Source organism: Narcine bancroftii, chromosome 14 (assembly GCF_036971445.1).
Source record: "Narcine bancroftii isolate sNarBan1 chromosome 14, sNarBan1.hap1, whole genome shotgun sequence".
Lineage (NCBI taxonomy): Eukaryota > Metazoa > Chordata > Chondrichthyes > Torpediniformes > Narcinidae > Narcine > Narcine bancroftii.
The window spans coordinates 67,844,742-67,870,229 of record NC_091482.1 but is presented as its reverse complement, the minus strand read 5'-3'; the positions used below and the strand labels follow the sequence as shown (position 1 = coordinate 67,870,229).

At 42.5% G+C, this 25,488-nt stretch overlaps 1 protein-coding gene across 4 annotated transcripts in view; it reads right to left on the bottom strand.

Moving 5' to 3' along the window:
* Window positions 1–25,488, bottom strand: part of wdr93 (WD repeat domain 93) — a 129,992-nt gene that overhangs the window by 14,795 nt on the left and 89,709 nt on the right. For 2 of the 4 annotated variants that reach the window (XR_011348652.1, XR_011348651.1), the window contains exons 17-19: window positions 20,776–20,888; window positions 2,474–2,533; window positions 1,444–1,625 (exon numbers count right to left, since the gene is read on the bottom strand). The gene's annotated coding sequence lies outside the window, so the exon portion shown is untranslated. Of the gene's footprint in view, window positions 1–1,443; window positions 1,626–2,473; window positions 2,534–13,317; window positions 13,403–20,775; window positions 20,889–25,488 lie in introns of all 4 variants that reach the window. The other 2 variants (XR_011348653.1, XR_011348654.1) reach the window with 2 other exon arrangements.

Below are 25,488 nucleotides of genomic sequence, written 5' to 3'. Positions count from 1 at the left end.
GGCTAATTGGAGTATTTGGGGAGCAAGGGCTTGTGAGCCAGAAGGGTCTGTTACTGTGATGTATGTCTACATTTAAAATGTATAAATGTAAAACAGGCAGCATCTGAGAAACTTTCAGGTCTGTGACCCTTCATCAGAAAAGAAGTTCACACTCAGAATTATTGCCAAAGTGCATACATGACATCACGAACAACCATGAGATTCCTTTTTCCTGTGGGCGCGGCAGAATTACCACTAATTGTTAGTGCAAAAATTAACTGCCAACAGCATGAACATGTATACAACAAAAGAACTGTACACAGATAATGAATGCAAACAAACTGCAATACAGGGAGAGCAAAGAAAATCAATAAAGTGCACAAGTGTGAGTCCTTAAACGAGTCCCTGATTGAGTTTGTTGTTGAGGAGTCTGATGGTGGAGGGGAAGCAGCTGTTCCTGAACCTGGTGGTGTGATCTTTGTCAGATTGAAATTATAAACATTAGACATAAGAAATAAGAGCAAGATTAGGCCATTCAGCCCATCAAGCCTACTCCACATTCAATTAGATCATGGCTGATCTGATGTTAGACTCATCTCCACCTACCTGTCTTTATCCCTTAATTCCCCTACTATGTAAAAATCTAATAGGAACCTAAGAGCATAAATTGCTTTGTCAAAGTCTGCAAACACCACATTAAAAAGAATAAGGAAAGTTCCCCAACCCAGCTTTGACTGTTATAACCCACTCCACAAACCAAGTTGCAGTGAAAAGCTTTTGTTTGTGAGCTATCCAGCAAGTTATCTCTTACTGATGCCCAGTAGAAGTAACAAAAGCCTAGGGTGTAATGTAAGGCAAAGTGTGCTGGGTACAGTGTTCCAAAGTGCTGGGCATCAAGAAATGTACAGATATAGAGGCATCCTCTTTACTCTCTACTCTGTGAGGAAAATGGATTGTTACAGGAGTACAAACCCTTGGTGTGGTATCAAGCTCAAACTTATCAAGGTGTGATAAGTGTGATATCTTGTGTTCCAGGGACGCCATGGTTAGTGTAGCGGTTAGAGCAACACTGTTACAGTGTTAGCAATTGAGATGAGGGTTCGAATCCCACGCTTTCTGTAAGGAATTTGTACATTCTCGATGTATCTGCATGGGTTTTCCCCAGGGGCTGCAGGTTTGTTCCCACCGTTTGAAACGTACCAGGGGTTGTAGGTCAATTGGGTATATTTTGGTGGCACAATGGTGGGCCAAAATGGCCTGTTACCGTGCTGTATGTTGAAAATGAAATTTAAAAATTTAATTAATAGAAGGTGAGACACAAACGGCAGCACCTCAGATCATCCTGGATTATTTGTTGCAGTGTGTGGTAAACTTGTGGTCAGTTCCTGGCTTCTGAAAGAGAGGTAGCCCTACAAAATGTTAACATAGACTCCTTCATTTCTGCCACTCACGATTTGAATGTACCTCTGAGTTTCTCACATCTCGCATCCATCTCTCCACACCTTGTTTTTTCGCGAGGGTGACTCTGGGATGAGCGCATTCTCATTTCCTGCACAGCGCAGCAGCTGGGTTTAGGGACGATACCAGCACACGGATAATATATCGTTCTCAACTTTCCGCTCCAACACCTAGGGAGATTTTCACACCTGTATAAACATGACCAGAGAGTGTGTCAAGTTGGGAAGAGAGGTGCAGTGGTGAGGAGAGCAAGGAAATCTTTCCAAACAAGAGGTGTGAACTAAATGAAAACACTGGATATTGAAGCCTCCTTCAACCCACCCCCCCACATGTCAATCAGCAGTAAATGTCACTCAGTCAGGGTAGTCCATGAAACATTTCCCTGTTACTCAAGATGCACCTGGGTTGCGTTGGTCTTCTGTTCATTTAATGCAGAGTCCCAGGGATTACTAATAACTCAGTTACCCACAAGGTAAAAGCAAAAGTAAAACACGAAAGTCTGCAGACACTGTGGTTGAAGTAAAAACATAAAATGCTGGAGAAACTCAACAGGTCAGTGTCCTTTATATAACGAAGATTAAAAATACATTATTTTGACCTGCTGAGTTTCTCCAGCATTTTGTGTTTTTATTTCAACTATGGTGTCCGAAGATTTTTGTGTTTTATTTCTTTCGTGGGCTGGAAGGGCCTGTTCCCGTGCTGTATGTCTAAATTTTAAAAATAAATGATCATAATTCTCCTGAATACTTGTAAATAACTACTGAGTATGAAATGTGTAACAAGAAATCAGAATTAATCTTTACTGGGCCTTTAACTGTGATATTACTGTAACCTCTCTGATAGAGCAACTACTATTTCATGTCACACCATCCTAAGATGTTGTCAAAATGATTTGCAGCTCATGGTGCCAGCTACTCAGGCTTTCAAAACCGTGGGCTACAAGTTCCTTTTGATCGAGTGTTTCCTGATCTCTCCAGCTTCAATAGTTATACAGATCAGAGAGAATGACAGTAGAAGGTGTGTGGGTGGTGTTGACCTTCTACAGAAGCTCTATCGAGTGCGTCCTGGCCGGCTGCATCACAGTGTGGAACAGTTGCTGCAGAGAAATGAATCAGAGGTCAATCCACAGGACCATAAGAGAGAGACAGAGAGGGTCACTAGAATTTCGCTCACTCCCATTGACATGATCTATAGGATCATTGTCTGAAGAGGGCACTCTTTTAGCTGCTCCTATTGGGAAAGGAGGATCAGAACCAGCCCCACCAGGCTGAGGAACAGCTACTTCCCACGGGCAGTGAGAATGCAGAATGACCAAAGGAACTGCTCACACTGACCAGCTATTTGTCTATAGGAATACTCGTCCTGCATGTGTATTGTATGTCTGGATGTGTGTTGTGCCTGGTGGTGTGTCTGCGTGTTTTGCACCAAGGACCGGGGAACGCTGTTTTGTCATTGTACAATTAGATGACAATAAACTTGACTTGACTTGATGGGGAGGGTTGGGGGGGGGGGTGGGAGTACGAGAGGTAGCTCTGTTCCCCAGTTCGCTGTGGATGCAATGGGATGGTAAAGGACATAAAAGCCTAGCCAGTGAAGAATGGTCAGACTATTCCCATCATACACGAGAAGGCAAAATGAGGGTGGGGCAGGAGCAGAAAGAGCTCTAGTTAAAGGTGTAAAATGAAAACATCAACAGCTATAGTGCGAGATCCAGCTGATTTAACCCATCTCTCGGGGAATGATTCAGCTAGAGGGAGGTGTTCCATATTTTGATTATGTTACGGGTCTATACCCTGGAAGCCTGGGAATGAAATCCCATTACTCAATGTGTTAGATTCCCATCCTTGAGGTGTCACTTCACACCTCTGGTATCAGGATAAAAGCACCAAATGCTGCCTTCACTCCAGCCTTTGCAGACTCCGTGTCTGGACAGCACAAAGCCAGCTCTGCTCATTGACTGAATTCTGTCGCAGTAAGTGTGTGTGTGGAGTGTAAGAGATGGACTCCACCTCTCCCCAGAAATTGGATTGCCTGATCGCTCCTGGATGGAGCACACTGTCAGACAGTAACTGCACTAGCTCAGACACAGACTGTGTGCTGAGCTGGGATCTTGACTCTTGCTTTGCAGGCTGGGACATGACTGAATGGGTGAGTCCAGAGCTTGACAGCTCTGTGCTGGCTGAAGGGCCCCTAATCACCTCGGAATCAGACTGCCCCACCGACTCCACATCCCATAGCCTCTCACCGATCTCCTCCATCGACTCTTACAGGTTTTCCCCTCCTTGTCTACCTGGGGCACCTGCACCCGAGGCCTGCGTGAATGCAAGCCTTCCCTCTTCGCCAGGGGGCCAGAGGTCAAGCAAGGCCCGATCGCGTTGCCCATCCAGACAGCGGCGGAATGCCAGTGAGCGGGAGAAGCTGAGGATGAGGGGGTTGGCCGAGGCCCTCCAGAACCTGCGGACATACCTCCCCCCATCTGTGGTGCCCGCCACTCAGAGCCTGACCAAGCTGGAGACCCTAAGGCTGGCCATACGCTACATCACACACCTGACGGAACTGCTGAGCGAGGAGCTCCCGTCGATGGGCAGAGACACGGAGTACGTGTTCCAGGAGGGGTGCCAGCAGGGTCTGGGTTGCTGTCAGTCCTGGCTTCATCATCCTGTTCACTTGCCATCTTTTGCTTCCCCTCTGCTACCTGCTTCCCACCAGCCAGAGTCACAATACCAGCATGTCTTCCTCCAGGTAAATCATTCTCTGAGGACAAATTCTTCTGCACCTTGATTTTAATTTTGTCTTCCAATTTGAATGAATGTGTGCTTACGAAAATGTTTGGTAACTCAGTCCAATGTTTTATTTTGAACAGGAATTCAACAGTGAAAAAGGATCTACACAAGCTTCCCAGTATCCTCAGAACTACATGCTGAATTCTGAAATCAGGGGAACTCCTTTTATTGCCATTTGAAGGATGCAAACTTTCCATGTATTAGATTTATTGTAAACATGAACAATTTTATTTTTCTAACTTATGTATTTTATCAGAGTTGCTTGATTATACATTAACAATATTTATATCTTTAAATTGCATTCATATTAAATGTATTATTTTGTATAGAATTCTGTATAGTTGAAATCCTATTGATTTCCACACTTAATTAATAGGATGTTTTTAGAATTCAATAAAGCATTTCTCCTGTTGTGCTGGTAATTGGAAATTGTGTCTCTATTTGGTTTGGATGAATCTCAGGTTCTGGCTGTAGTTAAAATTTTCCCTAGTGGTGGGAGACTATTTACAATGGTTTTAACCATATTTCCTTGTGTCCAAACCTCAGCTGCTTTCTCTGAGACCCACCTGTCAATCAATCAAATTGGGGCCAGAGAGGGAGATCCCAAGAAGCTGACTCCACATCACCCACAACCAGGTGAGGTTAGACAGGTACCATGGGGCCTCAGTGATGAACACGCCCCCAGGTGGCTGTGATTCTACCCATCCCAGCATAACACAGGAGTACAGGAGGCAAAAATATGGTGGGGTGGCATGGTGAGCAGAGCGGTTAGCGCAATACTGTTGCTGTGCCAGCGACCGGTACCGGGGTTTAAATCCCGCGCTGTCTGTAATGAGTTTGTACGCTTTTCCCGTGTCTGCGTGGGTTTCCTCTGAGTGATCTGGTTTTATTCCACTGTTCAAAAATGTAAAGAGAATTCTAGGTCCAACAGGATGGCATGGGCTCGTGGGCCGAAAGGACTTGAAACCATACTATTGAAACCATAAATTTAAACTCAGGTTGAAGATTTTTGAAAAAAATGACGTAAACAAACTAGAAGAGAATATTGTGCCCTAAGCAAAATTCAATATTAAAAAGCAAAGAAATAATTTAGAACATAAAAATAAACCAAGTAAAGAATGAATGAAGTTACCTTGTTAATCTATAAAAGAAGAATTGCAGTGAACAGGAAATCTAATCCCATGCCAAGTTTTGTTGGAGTAGCTTTCGTCAGGTGGATTGTCCTCTGGAATGTGTCACTGTGGAACCATGTTTCAGTCCAGCATTTGATGCACATTTCACATAACTGGACTCACACCTGATTTTACACAGTTGCACCTATCTGAGGTGGAAATGCATGTCAGGAAAGTAGGTCAGGGATTTCTGACTGCAGTTCACCTTCTCACAGCAAACATTTCTCCAACATTGTATGCCCATGCGATGATGTCAGTAACATGTGTGGACTCTGTCTTCACCAATGGAAATGGGAACATTGATGAACAATCTGCTAGCTTTCATTATAATTCGCAATAAAACACAGAACAATCTCCACAGCAGGAGATGTTAATTAAAGGGTCCTGAGCATTGCATGAAGATGCTGAGAAATTCAGCAGATCATGCAACATCCATAGGAAGCAAAAAGCAGTCAGCGATATGGCCCAGGTCCCATCTTCAGGAGTGCTGAATATCAGATGTCAGATTTCATTAACACGCTTGATGTAAAGGGTGCAGATTACCTCACCAATGTGCCTGAGATTTTAATATTCTGTTTATTCTTTTACATAATTTCTGGTTCTTGCAGTACAGTGCTTACAAATTCTTGTGCTGTGTAGATCGTTGTCCAGTCTGCAATACAGCGGAATGGGAATGCCCACAGCTTGTGGCGTGAGCTGTGCTGACAATTGCAGGCCACACCTATTGATGTCTTCCCCTGCCCTTTCCATCTGCTGAACTGTGACTGACATGGAGAGGGCTCTTTAAGACTTTGAGTTGTTTCCTTTTGCAGGCAGCTGCCACCAGAAACTATGCAAGTTTGCCTTTTAATGTAATAACTGGGGACAACCATCTTAATATTTATTAAAGGGAAATTTTCCCAATTTCCTAGAAACATTTTTTTGGAGGGGGACCTAATGTCCACTGATTGGACCTTAGAGACACTGGAAACATCCAGGTGACAGACCGAATATCAGTGAAATCTACTTTCTAGACTTCTGATGGGTTGCAGAGCTGAAGGCATTGAATTCTCCTGTTGACCACTAGAGGACAGCACAGCCCAGAAAAACTGTGCTCAATGTAGTGAAAGCTATTGAAAGTGAATGGGGGGGGGGATAAAGCAGGCAAGTTCTCTCCATTGCCCCTTCTTAAGATCTTTGAAAAACAACCAAGAAAAATCCTAAGGCCTTGGGTAACATATTATAGCAATTGGATTTATAGATTTCAGATTTATTGCCAGAGTACAAATAGCCCCCAACTTATGACCTATGTGACTTACGACCATCGGTACATATGAACAAAAAAAAACTGCATAAATTTAATAATTAAATTTTAAAAATATATGTAAATATTAAAATACCGGTTTTGGAGTGAAAGTAAGGGCCAATCTATGGACAATAGCACTTATGGCAGGGTTGACCAACCTCTCGGGAGAGCTGGCCTTGGTGGTTGCCATGTTGTATTTGACGAATCGTGAATTTTTGACGTGTCCATTTCAAGATATGGCCAGTCGGTCAGAACGGAACTCAATTGTAAGTTGGGGACTACATTCCCTTTTCCAAAGTACAAAGTTCAGATTTATTGTCAGGGTCCATATATGACATCACATACAACCCTGAGATTCTTTTTCCTGCGGTCGAGGCAGAATTACCACTTATTGGCAGTGCAAAAAAACCCTACTCAATGTACACCTGTAAACACATAAAGAAATGCAAACAACTGAATGTGCAATACAGATTTTTAAAAAATCATTAAAGTGGAAAAGTGAGAGTCCTTAAATGAATGAGTTTATTGTTGAGGAGTCTGATGGTGGAAGGGGAGCAGCTGTTCCTGAACCTGGTGGTGAGAGTCTTGTGACACCTACACCTCTTTCCTGATGGCAGCAGCGAAAACAGAGCGTGTGCTGGGTGGGGTGGATCCTTGATGCTATCTGATGGCAGTGTTCCCTATAGATGTTCTCAAAGGTGGGGAGGGTTTGCCCGTGATGGCCTGGGCTGCATCTACTACCTTTTGCAGGGCTTTATGCTCAGGGCTTTATAATCAAATGTTATAGTATATAAGGTGTAAGGCTTTCGTGGAAGAGCCAGGAATAAAGCAGCGCATTAAAAGAAAAGACAAAGCTTCCGAATTGTGAGATAGAGGTTAGGATATTAATTCTAAGATCTAGGATGAGTATATTGTGAGAGAGTACTAAATTGTCTTTGGAAATGGGGCCAATAGGAAGGTTCAAGAAAGGTCAGGCAAGGTGGAAGAGGGAAGAAGCAGGTAAACTAAATCCACAGGCTGATGGAAGGATATTTTATTTCCTAGATCCATCGTTCCTGGACTCATTTTAACTTTCAGAGTTACCACAAACTTGTGAATCTAGTTAATCAGGATTGTGTTGAAAATGTGGTTAATTTTGAGGCATATGGGTCTTGTTCAAAGGATCAGCTCATTATCCAAGAATGGATGGGTTGCACACACTCATTGAGCCACCATTAAAACTAGGAGAGCTGGTTGGAGGGGCTGCATGGTTAGTGTAACAGTTGGACCAGTGACCAGAATTCAAACCCATGTCTGCGAGGGTTTCCTTGGAGAACTCTGGTTTCCTCCCACCCTTCAAAATGTATGGGTTTTTTTTAAAATTTAGTCATACAGCACAGTAACAGGCCATTTCGGCCCACGAGTCCATGCTGTCCAATTACACCCCATTAACCTTCACATTTTTTGAACAGTGGGAGGAAACTGGAGACCCCAGGGAAAACCTATGCAGACAGGGAGAGAACATTCAAACTCCTTACAGTCAGTGTGGGATTTGAACCTCGGTTCAGTCCTATTTGCTGGGGCTGTAAAGGCATTGCACTAACTGCTACGCCATCCGTGCTGCCCTAGGTCAGTTGGGTGCAATTGGGTGGGCTAAAACGACCTGGTACTATGCTGTATGTCTATATTTAAAAATAAATTTGTTGGGTTTCAGTATCTTAAACATTCTTACAACTCACTTGACCTATACCCAGCTGTTTAGGGGACTTGCTCGCGTCCCACGATGTATTTAGTGCTTAGTAGGAACACAGAGTCATCGTATTTGACTTCATGGAAACAAGTCCTTCGACTCAACCTGCCCATGTTGACCCCACCTGTCAATAATTATCATAATTAATGTCCTGAGGGTGGATGAGATCAACTGGAGATTTTAAAACATTAAATGTTTGTCAACAAGCAGTATTAAATTGAGACTATTAGATATAAAGATACCTTTGTTTTATGAAAGGCATTTAGAATTTCTAGACGAGAGTTGGGACGTTAACGAATGGAGATGGAAATAGCAGCAACTGTAGAGCCCACAATCTGGGCTGCTGTTTGTTAATCTGGAAATGAATGACCATAAACTAGAAGAGAACATGATTAAATGAGAGGCAGAGTGCATGAAAATGCATTTCACATGATATCAACACCATAAAGCTCCCCCTGCCCTCGGTATCCGCTGGCTCAGAGTTAATGCAATTAATGTCAATCCTTGAAATGCACACACAACTTTCTGTTCATCTGATTCACAATCCTGGAGCCAAAACATGAGAGAGTTGTCAGGACTGGTAGGCTTGAATTGTAAGGAAAGGCTAGATAGACTGGGACTTTTCTCCCTGGAGTAGAGGAAGCTATTGGGGAAGAGGGAGGGAGGACTTCATAGTCATTTATCAAACCATAGAGTGTTCTTTTCCCCAACCAGAGAACATAGAGTGAAGGGTAGGGGCCAATATTTCCCTGAGGGGTACCTTCTTGACACATAGGGTGATGGATATATGGGAGGAAGTGGTAGTGGTGGGAATGATTATCGAATATCATTCCCATTTCGCCCATATGGAAAACACAGGCTGATATGATGGGAGAGCAAAAAGAATGACAAAGTCACTAAGCATCCATCCTACTTGCTGGCAAATTGTCTGGCTATCACTCCCTGTTTGATAAGTCATTAAAGATAATGAGGATGATGGATGGAGTTTGGCTGCGGAGGACTCTTCAAAGTTCAAACTTCAACTTTATTGTCAGGGTACGTACGTGACATCACATCCAACGCTGAGATACTTTATCCTGCAGGCGAGGCAGAATGACCACTTATTCGTAGTGCGATAAAAAACTGTGCTCAACATACACATGGAAACAGATAAAGAAAGGTAATCAAACTGACTGTGTAATAAAGAGAGAAAAAAAATCAATGACGTGCACAAGTAAGAGGCCTTAAATGAGTCCCTGATTGAGTTTGATGGTGAAGGGGGAGCAGCTGTTCCTCAACCTGGTGGTGCGAGTTTGGTGGCACCTAGACCTCTTTCCTGAGGGCAGCAGTGAGAACAGAATGGGAGCTTGAGAACTGAAAGAAAGATATTCCAGGAACTCTGTAATCCAGGAGAGGATTAGCTACTGAATAATGACTGTCACATAGAAGCACCAGGGCATTGGCTACCAATTTACCTTTTGATCAACTGTCAAGGTTTTATTTATGTTCTTATTCCATTTTGACAAGTCATTAAATCTTTTTCATCCCTTCCTGAATCATGGGGACTCTCATCTGGGAACGGAGACGTTCTGACACCTTTATCAATGTCACAAATCCAAACAAGTTATTTTAATCTGCATGCAACAAACATTTTTATTTTTGCAACAGATATACTGGGGAGAGAATCAATAGAAGGAACATGATGAGATGATTGAATTGTAGAGAGTGTTTAAAAAAATCTAATAGTCCCTTTCATTGATGAAAAGCATGTTGAAGGGACATGTGATTCATAGGGCAGGGTCCATTGTGTCTGTTCCAGCTGCAAAGAGAGATTTTCAATCAGTCTCATTAGTCCTGTAGGTGACTATTTTCCTTAAAAGCTGCTCGGAGGCTAAGTTGAGCTCTTTACTGTCACGTGTTCGAATAATTCATGACCGAGTTCAAATGAGTTTTATTTCTACTATTAATCAACTCAAAAGGACTAATGGTCGAAGGCAGTGGTTTTCAAACTGTCCCACTAAATTCACATCCCACTTTAAGTAATCCCTAGGCTATCGGTGCTCTGTGATTCGTAAGGGATTGCTTAAGGTGGGATGTGAGTGGGAAGAAAATGTTGGAAAACCACTGTTTTAATCGTCCCTCATTGACTCGTTATGTGCACGGTTTCATAACTTCAAAGGAAATGGGCCAAGGACAATTTTTCTCAAGCAAAATAGTAACAATTGGGTCTAGAGCAGTGATTCTCAACCTTCCCTTCACACTCACATCCCACCTTAAGCCATCCCTTACTAACCACAGAGCACCGAGGGCCTAGGGATTACCTAAGGTGGAATGTGAGTTCCGGGGGCAACTTTGAAAACCACTGCTCTAAAGTAATTTTGTAACGTTCTATGAATAATGTCTAACGTCTAACATCCAACGATACTGAACACCTGTGATGAATGGACAACAAAAATGATCAGAGCCCCACTCACCCACCGTTTAATCAGCCATACCAGTTGACATGGCTAACTGACTCCTCTAGCATGCCCAAACCCCCGCGCATGCGTCCACAACCCTAGTGAACTGCGCATGCCTCCAGACCCTGGGACACCGTTGGTGCCTGCAGACAAGGCTACAACATTGAAAGAACGTGATCAGGTGAGTTCTGCCTCCTAGAAGTTTCATTCCTCTCTTTCCCTGGTTCAGCAAAACTCTCTTAGAATGAAAACTGGTATCACACTTGCTTATATCAGTTGCTTAGTCAGGTTATCTACTTCTTTAATGTTTTTTTTACATTTAGACACACACCACGGTAACAGGCCATTTTGGCCAACAAGTCCATGCCATCCAATTTACACCCAATTAACCTACAACCCAGGTATATTTCGAAGGGTGGGAGGAAACTGGAACCCCTGGGAAAACCTACGCAGACATGGGGAGAACGTACATACTCCTTACAGACAGCGTGGGATTCGTACCCGGGTCCTGATCATTGTAAAAGCATTGTATTAATCACGTGCCGCACTTCCATATCAACCAACTCACTGAATGCTTCAACAAAGATGGTCTGAATGACTATCTATGCTTTAATACCTCTGGACATAACTGTGATAGATGTTTTTCCTTGGCTATTTTGCCTTTTGGGTGAGATTTCTACAGATGTGTTGTGGACAGATTGCAGACCGGCTGCATTACAGTCTGGTACAGGGACGCCAATACCCCTGAGCAAAAAATCTCTGCAAAAGGGTGTGGATATATGGGATATATCAGGGCACCAGGACATCACGGGCAAAACTCTCCCCACTCTCGAGAACATCTACAGGGAACGGTGCCATCAGAGAGCAGCAGCAATCATTAACGATCCACAACACCCAGCACACGGTCTGTTCTCGCTGGTGCCATCAGGAAAGAGGTGTAAGTGACACAAGACTCGCCCCACCAGGTTCAGGACCAGCTGCTTCCCTTTCCACCATCAGACTCTTCAACGACAAACTCAATCACGGACTCATTTAAGGACGCTTACTTGTGCACTTTATTGATTTTTAAAAATTTCTCTCTGTATTGCACTGTCAGTTTGTTTACATTTCTTAATTCGTTTACATAAGTATGTTGAGTGCTTTTTTTTAAGCTGCCAATAAGTGGTAATTCTGCCATGCCCATAGGAAAAAGAATCTCAGGGTTGTATGTGGGTACTCTGACAATAAATCTGAAATCTTTTACTTCTTGTTACTTCTGCTATTTTGGCCATTGGGTGAGACTCAGTTGCTTGAGTCAAAGCTATTTCTGCAGAGCTGGACATTCTCAGAGTTTGCAAGTCTGAGCGTGCCTAGTAGTTTCAAGTTTATTATCATGTAATTAAACAAGTACAACTCAAAGAAACTGCATTCTCCAGTTCTTGGTGCAAAGCGAAAAAACACAAACACAGACATAACACACATATAGACAAATGACACATATGCAGTATATATATTTCTAAAAATAACTAAATACTGTTTAATAAATAGTAGAGTGTCAGCGAGTATGAGCAGTTCATCAGTCATTCTGCAGTCTCACTCCCCACGGGAAGAAGAGCCTGGTAGTTTTGTATCTGATACTCTTCTACTTCTCTCATGACAGGATGGAAGATGTTGAGTGTGGGGTGGTAGGAGTCCTCACAGATTTTGCCACCCCTCCTCAGAATCTTCATCAAGGATGAATTCTTTAGCAGAGTAGAGATCATCGCCTGTTAAGGAGTTTAAATCCTAAAATAGTCAGTAGCAAAAGCACCAACTCCTGCATTTAACCTGGCTATATCTGGGAATTCCTGTCTGTTTCACAATTTAAATATGATCATAGACTTTATCTGAGATTAAAATCTTCAGAGCTCCTGTCAGCTTTCCACTGATGCTCTGACAAGAACAGAACAACAATGGATCGAAGCCGATGAAATGACATTGAACCCTTACTGAGTACTTCGCTGCATTCCTCAGGGATTCTGTGAAAGCTTTTATTCATTGAATATTTCCGCATGTCTCTGATTACACAGCACAATGAAGATTTTGCTTTCTGAACATTTTTGAGTGTATTTTATGGAATTTGGGCTACTGATCACGACAATCACCTTAACATTTTCCTATCGTGTACCGTTATTTAGATATAACTTATTTTTGTGATGTCTTCAAGCAGCCAAAACTATGAAGTGCAACATGTCATTGAAAATTCATTTTCTGCGTTTACACTTGGACACCTTCCCTGCTGGTCTTTACAAACACAATGAAAGGTTTCACCAGGACATCGCAACCATGGAAAAGCAATATCAGGGCAACTGGAATTCATCAATGCTGGCCGACTATTGTTGGACACTGACATGAGAGGCATCAGATGCTGAGTACAAATGCAATGAGTCAGCATCATTATGCAATTAAACAGGCTAAATTCAATCAAAGTTAATTTCATGTTTCTCCAACTTACTATGTGATGAAGTAAATCTAAAATTATCTTTATGTTCAGCGAAGTTGTCTATCATTATCCTCAATTCTTTTTCCACAAAGCAAACCTTTTGAAAAAAAGAATGTTGTTCAGTGTTTCCAATGACACGCTACCTGACGGGTCAATTGCAGCCGTCCATTGTGACTGGTCTGGAGGCACCTCCTTTGAGTGGGTTATTTCTAACCATGCCCTGCCTTTCACTCAAATCCATTGGATATTCTTTATCCAAATGTCTTTGAGGCTGTGGTTTGGCCTGAGTACATATTCTTCAAGCACACACCTCTGGTGATATGTAGGTCTGTTCATCGAAGAGGTACATAATGCAGCTTTAGCACACGGTGAGGGAAATATCTGGGGCTAACGCTGCTGGGCGTCGACAAGAGCCCCATTTCAAGGAGGCTTGAAAGCAGTATCCCATAGGGAACAGATTTCATCATGTGAAATTATTTGTTTTCAGGCAAAGTCAAAGCTGAATACAGACCAAAATGTTATGGCCATCCCTGCTTCCCTGTCCTGTGGGTCCACAAATCAAATGAAAACTTTTTGAAATGATTTGTTGTCCAATGTTAATAAAGATGTTGAAAATCTCCTTTAGTGGCAAAAGCTGATAGGAGAACTGCAGGGCTGTCCAAAAGATTTCATCTTCTGCCACCTACAGTTTAATTGCCATTGGCTGCCAGCTTTCCTCAGGAGGAAAACCCAAACTGTCAGGAGGAACTTGGCTGCAAAAGGTTTGGACTGTGGGGGTCAGATACTGGGTTGAGGCAGCATGATGACCCTTTGTCGTGGGTCTGCTTTTACAGCACAGGGAGTAAAAATAAAAGGAAAAGTTAGATAAGGTAAAGTCCCATAAAATTAGCTCTTTGCATTTTTCATCTGTCACTGTGGGGACAGTCTTTTTGAAGGGGTGCTACGGGCTCAAGTCTAAATCTGCCTTGTCCGATGGGAACATGCAAAGCAAACATTAGAAATGCGCAATATGAAACTTGGAAACTTGATCAATGAACAGACACCACCCCTGCGGTGCTCGAAAATTTAAAATTTTACAGCTGTGTTTTAGATGTAACTTATTAATCCATACAAACTTGGTAAATAAATGTGAGAACAAAAGCTAGATTAGTAGGCGATGTTCTTTGAACGAATGTTTACTTATTTTCTTCTAAGTGCATGCCACCTTTTTTAAAATATTAAATTCAGGCCTTGACTTCTTCAGTTTTTTCTTTGATTATCTTTGGGTGTCACAGTTGACGTAGCAGTTAGCGCAACACCATTACAGCACCAGCTATTCAGACCCAGGTTCGAATCCTGCCCAGTCTACAAGGAGTTTGCACATTCTCTCCATGTCTATGTGGGTTTCCTCCGGGGGCTCTGATTTCCTCTCAGCATTTGAAATGTTCTGGGGGCTGTAGGTGAATTAGGTGCAATAGGGCAGTACGGACTCGTGGGCTGAAATGGCCTGTTACCATGTCTAAATTTAAAATTTGTTTTTTTAAATTTTGGCATTTTTCAAAAACAATTTTTTTTGGTTATTGAGAAGAAATGGTGTCAAGAGATACACTAATTATTAATTTGCATAAAAGAACTGAAACAAGAGTTTTGCGCATCCATAAACTTGGGTTGTTTCTTCTCTGATTAAATTAAAAGTAAGTTACCAAATTCTGTGGACACCGTGGTCGAAGCAAAAGACAGACAATTCTGGAGAAGCTCAGTGACCTTCATGTAGCGAAGGCAAAGATGTGTAATTGAAGAATCATTCGGTATATCTACTATTTGCAATGTAACAATTTCACATACACACGCAAACATCTATTTACCATGTAAACAGCTTTGTCTTCCACAAATTAAACCTTTATCTCTGGATATTCTAAGACATTGTAACCATTTGCACCAGTTTCCATGCAATTTGACCAGCCAATTCACCCTCACATACATCTTATCCTTGTCTTCATATGGCATCATTCACCTGCTTGTTAACTTCATCTATGGACCCAGTATTCACAAATGAACAGGAATGTGCCACAATGTACACTGATTGTCAAAGAAGGAACAAACTCCATAACTTGCCAACTACACATGAATTTGTGTCCTACTATTTTGCTTTCCATTTGCAAATTAATTCTGTGACATTCACTGCCTTCAGCACCACACAGTGGTGTTCCCTTAAGGAAACTTTGCTAGCTTTGCCCTATTCTGTCAGGTGCCTCCAAGTATACAGTAACCTTATCCTTCACAATCGACTCCAACATTTTTCCAACCACTGATATCCGGCCCTCTGTAAATGGACTTTTACAATAATTCTCTGTCACTAAAGCTCACGGTCACAGAGTACGAAATGGATTTGGGAATGCAGAAGGATGGGGAGAGGATTGGTGAGGGAGGAGAAGCCAAACACTGAAGAAACATTTATTCCCTCCCATAATTTTACTTCTCTCCATGCATTTATACAGTCACTGTGCCTGCCATGTAAAATGTACTTTAGGAAATGACACCACGTCTGTAACCTTCCTTGATAGTTGCCGTCTGGAATCAGATGGATCCCATTTCAGTACACCAATGTAGAGGAAACACACCCTTGATGTTTTGTAAATGGCACCAATTTACAGATTTGTTATGTATTGATTCATCATGTCCAAACACAACATTTACCACAAGATAGATAATATATAATTTCTGTGTTGTGCTTTTATGCCTTAATGAAGATGTTACTGAAATAATTCACAAGGAACTTTATTCCTTGTTATGTTAAATTTAGAGGCAGTCAATAAGGCCATAAGTCCAAGGAGCAGAAAAAGGCAATTCAGCCCATTGAGGCTGCCCCGCCATTTAATCATGAGTGGATCCATTTTCCCACTCAATCCCACTTCCGGCCTTCTCCCTAGAATCTTTGATGCTCTATCAATCTCTGCCTTTAATACACCCAATGACCTGGCTTACCCATCTATCTGTGTCAACAAATTCCACAGATTTACCACACTCTGATGAAGAAATTCCTACATATTTTTGTTCTAAGCAAATGCCCTTCAATCCTGAAGCTGTACCCTCTAGTCCTCGACTCTCCCATCATAGGAAGTAGCCTTTCTACTCTGTCAAAGCCTTTCAACATTCAAAATGTCTCAATGAGATATACCTCATTCTCCTAAATTCCAATGAATACAGACCAAGAGCTGTCAAATGCTCCTGGTATGATAACCTTTTCATTCTCGGAATCATCCTAGTGAACCTCATTTGAACCCTCTCCAAAGTCAGCACATCTTTTCTTAAATGAGGAACCCAAATTTGCTCACAATACTTGGAGTGAGGTCTCACCAGTGCCTGATAAAGCCTCAAAATTACATCCCTGCTCTTGTATTCTATTCCTCTTGAAATGAACACCAGCATTGCAATTGCCTTCTTCATCACTGACTCAACCTGCAAGTTTACCTTCAGGCTATCCTGCACGAGAACTCCTAGGTCCCTTTGCATCTGGGTATTTTCAATACTCTCTCCATTTAAAAAATAGTCCAGCCTTTTATTTTTTCGATCAAATTCCATAAGGAGCACTTTACGACATTATATTTCATTTGCCACTTCTCTGCCCATTCTCCTAATCTGTCAAAGTCTTTCCGCAGCATCCCTGTTTCCTCATCAATACCTGTTCCTCCACCCACCTTTGTATGATCTGCAAACTTGACCACAAAGCCATTCATTCCATAATCCAAATTATTAATATACAGAAGTATAAACAGAAGTAACCCCAACATCAACCCCTGCGGAACACCACCAGCAACTGGCAGCCAATCAGAATATGATCCTTGCATTCCAATTCTCTGCTACCTGCCAAACAGCCAATGGTCTACCCATGTTCATGTACTTCCTGTTATACCATGGGCTCTTATCTTGTTAATTAGGCTCATGGGCGACACCTTGTCAAATGCCTTCTGAAAATCCAAATACACAACATCCACTGCATCTCCCTTATCCAGCCTGCTTGTCACTTTCTCAAACATTTCCAATAGGTTTGGCGTAGTTGTTAGAGCAATGCCTTTCCAGCACCAGTGATTGGAACCATGGTTCAAATCCTGTGCTGCCTGTAACAAATTTGTACGTTCTCTCCATACCTGTGTGGGTTTTCCTTGGGGGCTCCAGTTTCCTCCCACCATTCGAAATGTACAGGGGGTGTTGGCTAATGGTGTGTAAATTGGGCTCCACAGACATGTAGGCTGAAATGGCCTGTTACCGTGCTGTATATTTTAAAAAAAATAAATAAGGATGTTCCCTTAAGGAAACTTTGCTAGCTTTGCCCTATTCTGTCAGGTGCCTCCAAGTATACAGTAACCTTATCCTTCACAATCGACTCCAACATTTTTCTAACCACTGATATCCGGCTAACCAGCCTATAATTTTCTTTCTGCTGCTTCCCTCCTTGAATAGTGGGATGACATTTGCAATTTTCAACTCCTCTGGGACCATGCCAGATCATTACCAATGCCTCCACAAATGTCTACTGCTCCCTCTTTCATGACCCGACGATGAAATCCATCTGGTCCAGCAGATTTATCAACCCTTAGACCATTCAGCTTTCTGAGCAACTTGTCCCTTAAAATTGTAACTGCACCCACTTCCCTTCCCTGATCCCCTTCAACATCCGGCACACTGCTATTGACTTCCACAGTGAAGAATGATGCAAAATACTCACTGAGTTCCTCTGCCATCTCCTTGTCTCCTATTTTTATTTCTCTGGCATTATTTTCTAATGGTCCTATATCTAATCTCACCTCTCTTTTACTCTTATACTTGAAGAAGTTTTTTGTATCCTCTTTGATATTATTTTCTAGCCTACTTTCATACTTTATCTTTTCCATCATCAGTATTTTAGTTATATTCTACAAGTTTATAAAAACTTCCCAATCTTCTATTCTTCCCACCAATTTTTGCTTCCTTGTATGCCTTCTTTTTGTTCCACATTGGCTTTGACTTCCCTTGTCAGCCATAGTTGTGATATTTTTTTTCCATTAGAATATTTCCCCTTTTTTGTATGTATTTGTCTTGCAACTCCCCATTTCTTGCAGAAACTCCGCCCATTGCTGCTCTGCTGTCTTCCCTATTATTACTTTCATCCAATCAGTAACACATAGAAATATGCTCTTCCAAGCTGTCAATGCAAAATACCCAAGGACCCATCCCACTGAAAGCAAAGGAATTATGTAAAGTCAGGGGAGGAGGTGAACTGGTCGCTGGGAGGAACACTTTGTGTCAGAGACGATCTTATAGAAATGTAAAAACTGTTGAAATAAATAGATAAGATAGAGGTAGATAAGTTGTTCTCATAGGGAGATGAACTAGGGGACATTGCCTTAAGATCCAGGGGAGTAGATTTAGACTAGAGATGAGGAAGAACCGCTTTTCCCAGGGGGTGGTGAATCTTGCTGGAATTTGCTGTCCATTGAAGACAAAGTTGGATAGATGCTGACAAAGTGGGGTATGAATGGATTTTGGAAAAGGGCAGGTGGGTGGAGAGGAGCCTCTCATCAGATCAGCCACAATCTCATTGAATGGCGGAGGAGGCTCGACGGGCCACCTGGCCGATTCTTGATCCTATTTCTCATGATGAAGCCCTGCTCAAATGACCTGGCTTCCTTGATTCCATCCCACAGCACTCCATCCAGTCCAACCTGTCCACCATTAGTTACATCTGAGGGCTAGAGCAGAGGAATTCCTTATAGTACCGTGGGAGTGCTGCACCACAGAAGCCGGGACTTCAGTGGAGACATTAAATAGAGGTCCTATTCTACCTTTACAAATAAAAATAAATTGCTGCCTAACACAATTTGTGAGAAGAGCTCGTTTATTCAACATTACTTTCTCTGTTTAAAGGTTTACCTGTGCATAAAATTTCAAACTCGTCAATCACCACCAGCCAGAGTCAATCACAACCGGCCAGAGTCCATCACCACCAGCCAGAGTCAATCACAACCGGCCAGAGTCCATCACCACTAGCCAGAGTCAATCACTACTGGCCAGAGTCCATCACCACCAGCCAGAGTCAATCACTACTGGCCAGAGTCCATCACCACCAGCCAGAGTCAATCACTACTGGCCAGAGTCCATCACCACCAGCCAGAGTCAATCACCACCAGCCAGAGTCAATCACCACCAGCCAGGGTCAATCACTACTGGCCAGAGTCCATCACCACCAGCCAGAGTCCATCACCACCAGCCAGAGTCAATCACTACTGGCCAGAGTCAATCACCACCAGCCAGGGTCAATCACTACTGGCCAGAGTCCATCACCACCAGCCAGAGTCCATCACCACCAGCCAGAGTCCATCACCACCTGCCAGGGTCAATCACTACTGGCCAGAGTCCATCACCACCAGCCAGAGTTCATCACCACCAGCCAGAGTCCATCACCACCAGCCAGAGTCAATCACCACCTGCCAGGGTCAATCACCACCAGCCAGAGTCAATCACCACCAGCCAGGGTCAATCACCACCAGCCAGAGTCCATCACCACCAGCCAGAGTCAATCACTACTGGCCAGAGTCCATCACCACCAGCCAGAGTCAATCACCACCTGCCAGGGTCAATCACCACCAGCCAGAGTCAATCACCACCAGCCAGGGTCAATCACCACCAGCCAGAGTCCATCACCACCAGCCAGAGTCAATCACTACTGGCCAGAGTCCATCACCACCAGCCAGAGTCAATCATTACTGGCCAGAGTCCATCACCACCAGCCAGGGTCAATCTGTGCCATTTGACACATTTTTCCCATATTCACATCCTTGTATTTGGTGAACAAAAGAAAGCCACTATCCTGTTTCTCCTATTTTTAGAGTTAATTGCTTGTCAACCCACGTCCATCTGACATTTAATAGTAATTCTGTTGCTATATACTTCCAAATGCTTTTACTCATGTTGGAGTTGAAACTTTTGAATTGAATGCTAAAAGGATTGCTGTTCAATTAATTCAAATGCCAATGCCAATTGTATTCACATGGTATACATTTTACATATTGAAGAAATCCCTTATTTTCAACGAGCTGTGGCCTTTAACACTTGCAGGAAGCTGTCATTATGTTCACAGGCCTTTTATCAGATACAGGGAAAACTGCTCTTTGATGTGGTTTTGCACATTCAACGCTTTTAAAGATCAAACATATAGCCCAAGCCCTGAAGAATTTGAGCCCGCGGAATAACCAAAAGGAGTTACTGTGATTTAATAGTTCAACTTTGTAACCTTACCACATCATTGATGTACAGGTTGGCCCATCCTACCATTCAATTGCACTAGATGGAATTATAGTAAAACCCCTAGTTTCGGGCACCGATGTGGATTGGCACGTGTTTCCCGGTTGCTTGAAACTTAATCTTAAAATTCCAAACTAATACACCTGCATTAAGACTAAACAGTTTTAAAAGACAAAAATACTAGATTGTACAATATGAGACGGTACTTACATTGAGCAAAATTCACTTGCATGAATATGTACATCTTAAAGCATTTTACTTTATTCTGAGTCACATTCTTTGAAAATTCTTGATTGTTACTGCATCTGCACAGAGCTAGCTGCCTGAAAGACAAACAATTACATTAGAGATAATTAATCCCCACCCCACCCCCCCAACTCTCCTCCAAGCCTCTAACCGGGGTGACTCTTACTAAGTAGGGATAAGGAGACACTTTAAGAGAGTCACCCCAACAGTGAGCGGCATCAACCAGCTCTTCATCCTGGGCGACATCATCGCTGTTTCACACAACTTTATTCAAACAGCTGCTATGAGCAAAGCCCGACCAAGGCCCTCCCTACGCTGGGTGGATATTTGCTCCCATCGTAACCAAAGGTTTCTGTGTTACTTCACAGAACATTTACTTTTACAATTTCAAATGAACTTTTTTTTTACTTATTAATTTATTCTTATTGATTTTAATTTCTTTGTTCATTTTCCTCAATTTTTTTGCCAATTTCTTGAATTCCAAATACCAGGAAATTAATGCCAGCTGTTGACAAGTAGAATTTTACAGTAATACAATAGGCTGTCAGGTTAATATCTTGGTTACTGGATCAGGTTAAGACTGTTTCAACTATAGTAGTTAATAAGTGAAGCCCCAGTCATAAGTCACCTCATGCCTGATCCGATAGCAACCATCTAATTCCTGAGATTAGATGAATTTTCAAAATCCTTTTTTACCAGCAGGAAATCTGGGGCGAAGGGGAAAAATCAGTGGAACTCTCATGGTTACCACTGAGAATCACAAAGCAAACTCTGGCATCCCCCTGAATGTAGAGCCCATTCCAAGTCAACCGCTTTGGTATGTCTGGGGCCAGATACCGATGGCAAATGGCCTTCCCATATTGGCAGCGCATTTACCCACGAATGATAGTCAGGGCTCTCAGAAGCAGCAATCTAATTTCTGAGCCAAGGTAATGATCAGTTAGACTCCCTCATCACTGGAATCTATGGGGAGGTGGGATTGGAAGGATGTTTCAACACCATCATTACTAATCCCACTTTGTCATTCCAAACATAATTTGTTACATGTGACACGAGGAGGCATCTCCAAGGCTCAGGCAGGGTAAATGCTACCAATCACTAAACTGCAATGTGATAAATTAGCACACGAATCAATGTCATCAGAAAACACTGGCTGTTGTGAAAGGACACGGGAAGAAGGGAAAATGCTTTGCTCCCAATAACAGACAGGCTTGGTCACACTCACATTAAACACCACTTTCCTTCACTGGGAGTCTTTGAAGAAACAGCCAATGTGTGCTTGATGACGCTGATTTGCTAAAATACTTTGTGCTATAAGTTAGGCTCTATTATCCTATGCCCTGAGCTGTGAAGATGACAGACCTCCACATATTTACTTAATTGATCAGTACTTCATGTCAAGTTTATTGACACCAGATTGTACAAGTACAACCTTACAAAACAGCGTTCTCCGGTCCTTGGTACAAAACATGCAGACACACAATCAGACATAACACACATACAGACAAACAATACATATGCGGTACAAGTATTCACATATACAAATAAATATTTTTTGTGAATTTGAGAGTCTTGAGAGGCTAGTGTGAGCAGTTCTTTTGATGGTTCAGCATTCTCACTGCTTGTGGGAAGTAGCTGTTCCTCAGCCTGTATCTCTTCCCCGACGGGAGCAGCTGAAAGGTGGAAGGGGTCCTCAATGATTTTGCACACTCTCTTCAGGGAAGGATCCCAGTAGATCATGTCGATAAGGGGCAGGGAGACTCCAGTGATCATCTCTGCCACTCTTAAGGTCCAATAGATTGACCTCTGATCCCTTTCTCTGCAGCAACCATACCACACTGTGAGCAGCTGGCTAGGACGCTCTCGATAGAGCTCCTGTAGAAGATTAACATAATGGTGGCTGGTAGTCTTGCCCACATCAGTCTTCTCAGGGAGTGCAATCAATGTTGTTTCTTTCTGACAAGTGAGGAGATGTTATGTTGTCAATATGTGGGCAGCGGGATAATCATCCCCCTTGTGTTCACACGTTTCCCCTCTCTGTTGTTCTGTGTCACTCTGAACTGCCACTTTGTGCTGGCCCATGTTTTCATTACACTGTGTCTGTTTCTAGTCTCTGTTGGCCTCTATCTTCCCCAGTAGGTCTCTGTATCATTCATTCAAAAGTTTTTACAATTTGTGTGGTGTTAGGGTTAGAGTTTGTATTGGGGTTATTGGTGGTGTTTCTTGGTAAGCTCGGGTCTGTGTTAGGGTGTCCCTGTAATTTGTCATAAGTGTGCTGGCCCATGGAGTCTGTTGTGGAGATTGCTGTTGTTTTGGGGCTTCTATTTGGGTTGTATTTGAAAAGGGTTGAATCTGGGTAAGGACCTTAAGTCTATCCGGCTAACTCTGCCAGGCACTGATGAGGACAGACCCCCACCCCCAGCTCCCCTGAGTCTGTGCCATCCAAATTCGCCCAATTAACCTACAAGGCCCCGCATGTTTTGAAGGCTGAGAGGAAACCTGAGGAGGTTTCCAGAGGAAACACACGTAAACACAGGGAGAACATACAAACTCCTTACAGACAGCGCCAGATTTGAACCAGGGTCACTAACTGTGCCACCCTATATTTTACAATAATTAGATGTAAATGGATTAGATAAATAAATGTTAGATATATGGGTGGATTAAAATTGTATTTGTTCAGGCTTAGTGTAAATGGGTGCTCACTGTCTGGTGTTAGCTGCTGAGTAAATTTATGAGCTGTATAACTCTGCCACATCTTATCTGCAGCGGACCAGGCCCTAATATCGAGGGATTCCTAGTCTGCCAGTAATTGCCTTGGCTAACTGGAGCTCCAGATTTCCCCATCTTAAGTAGCCAAAATTCAGTTTAAAAAAAACATTAAAATAAGATTAAAATTATCCATCTTGAGAAAATCACCCCTTCTTCTTAGCCATTTGCAAAAACATTATGCAGTAAGTGTGAATAGCATAATATCATGAGAATTTAGTAAATCCTTCTCAGAGATAACTCACCATTTGCAAGATGAATTTTATCAGGTGCCAGAATCCATTAAGGCTTTTGAAATAGCTGTACTAACAGGACAGCAGGAACAGATCGACTTCCTAAATTCCTTCCACAGGGAACTAATGCAAATATCACACACATTTCAGACCTTAACCAGCCTTGTAAATTCTTGCACTGATTGGATTAAATTGTAATTAGAAACTGATCTATTTTCCCTTGTCAGGATGCTTCAATTTTGAGGCAAAATGTAAATTTCTGCATACAATTAACAGTGGACAATGAAGATTCTACTTTCTGAACACTTTGGGGTATGGATTTTGGGCTGCTGGTCATGAAAATCTCCTTAAAAGTTTCCTATCACGTTCTGCTTTTTTTTGTAATTTCCTGTCATATTTTTAACATGCTTCAAGCATCCCAAACCATGAACATTGAGAAGTTATTTTCTACATTCGCAGTTGGACGTCTTCCCTGCTGATCATGGTGCAGTCAGTGGTGAACAGGGTGAAAGGTTTCATTGCGACCCTGGAAAAGCGGTATCAGAGCCACTGGAATCCACCGACTATTGTTGGACACTGACACGAGAGGCATCAAGATGCTGAATACAAACAAAAATCAGCGGCAAAACAAATTTTAGGTCAGTTGAACTAACACCAAGTGTCAGCGTCCATGATGTGATTCAACATGCTGAATTCAATCAAAGTTAATTTAATGTTTCTCCAACTTCCTGCGTGATGCAACAACTTTGAAATGATCTTTATGTTGTCTATCATAATCCCCAAATCTTCTTGAGGAAGCAAACTTTTTGAAAAAGAATTGTTGTCTAGTGTTATTCTTTAAAATTCCACAAATTTTCTCTTTTACTTTTCTCCTGAGAAGTGTTTGGTGTTATTTGTCTCTGTGAAAACAGTATCCACCTGGATTTCAGCCCAGAATCAGGAAACATGATCAAGGCAGGACGGGGCGGCAATTTAAGGGAAGATGACTGGAAGAAGGAGCTGAAGGGATGGCAGTAAGGGATGGGCAATGGTAGGACTGATTAATAATGGGAAGATAATGGCTGGACGAAGATGACTGACTTCACTATGGCCAGGGTTCTCAGACCCTTTATCTAAGTCCCTGCAGCCCAGGTGTTTCGAAGTTCTTGAGGACCTCAAAGTTGCTGTAGAATTCTGTGGGCCTGAGTTCACACTCAGAGTGTCTAAATCCACTTCACAGCCAATAGACTATTTTTAATGTTCAGTAGTAGTTGTAACAAAAGAATTAAAGCAGCCAATGGTTTCACAACACGACAATAAAGAGAACTATTGACGAGGAGTTAATATGGGGCAGGATACTGTGGATAACTCCCTTGATCTAATTTGAAATTTCACAAAAACTGTCCTTTTCTTTCATTTCAGAGGGGAACTGGGGGCCCGGTTTAACGTTTCATTCAGAAGACACCTTCAACAATACACAATGCCAACCCTGCTTCTTATATGGGTGTCATCCATTTTGATCCATGTGCATTTTGATGCGTCAGTAGGAGTGTCAGCAAGTGGCCCATGAATTCCTCTGACCCATTCGAGCACTGGGTGATTTTGGTGAACTTCTCCGGTCACTGGTCCCCATCTGTAGCAGTTTCCCCAAGAGGGGAAATCAAGACGCTGCGGGATAGGCCGAGTTCGTCCAGAA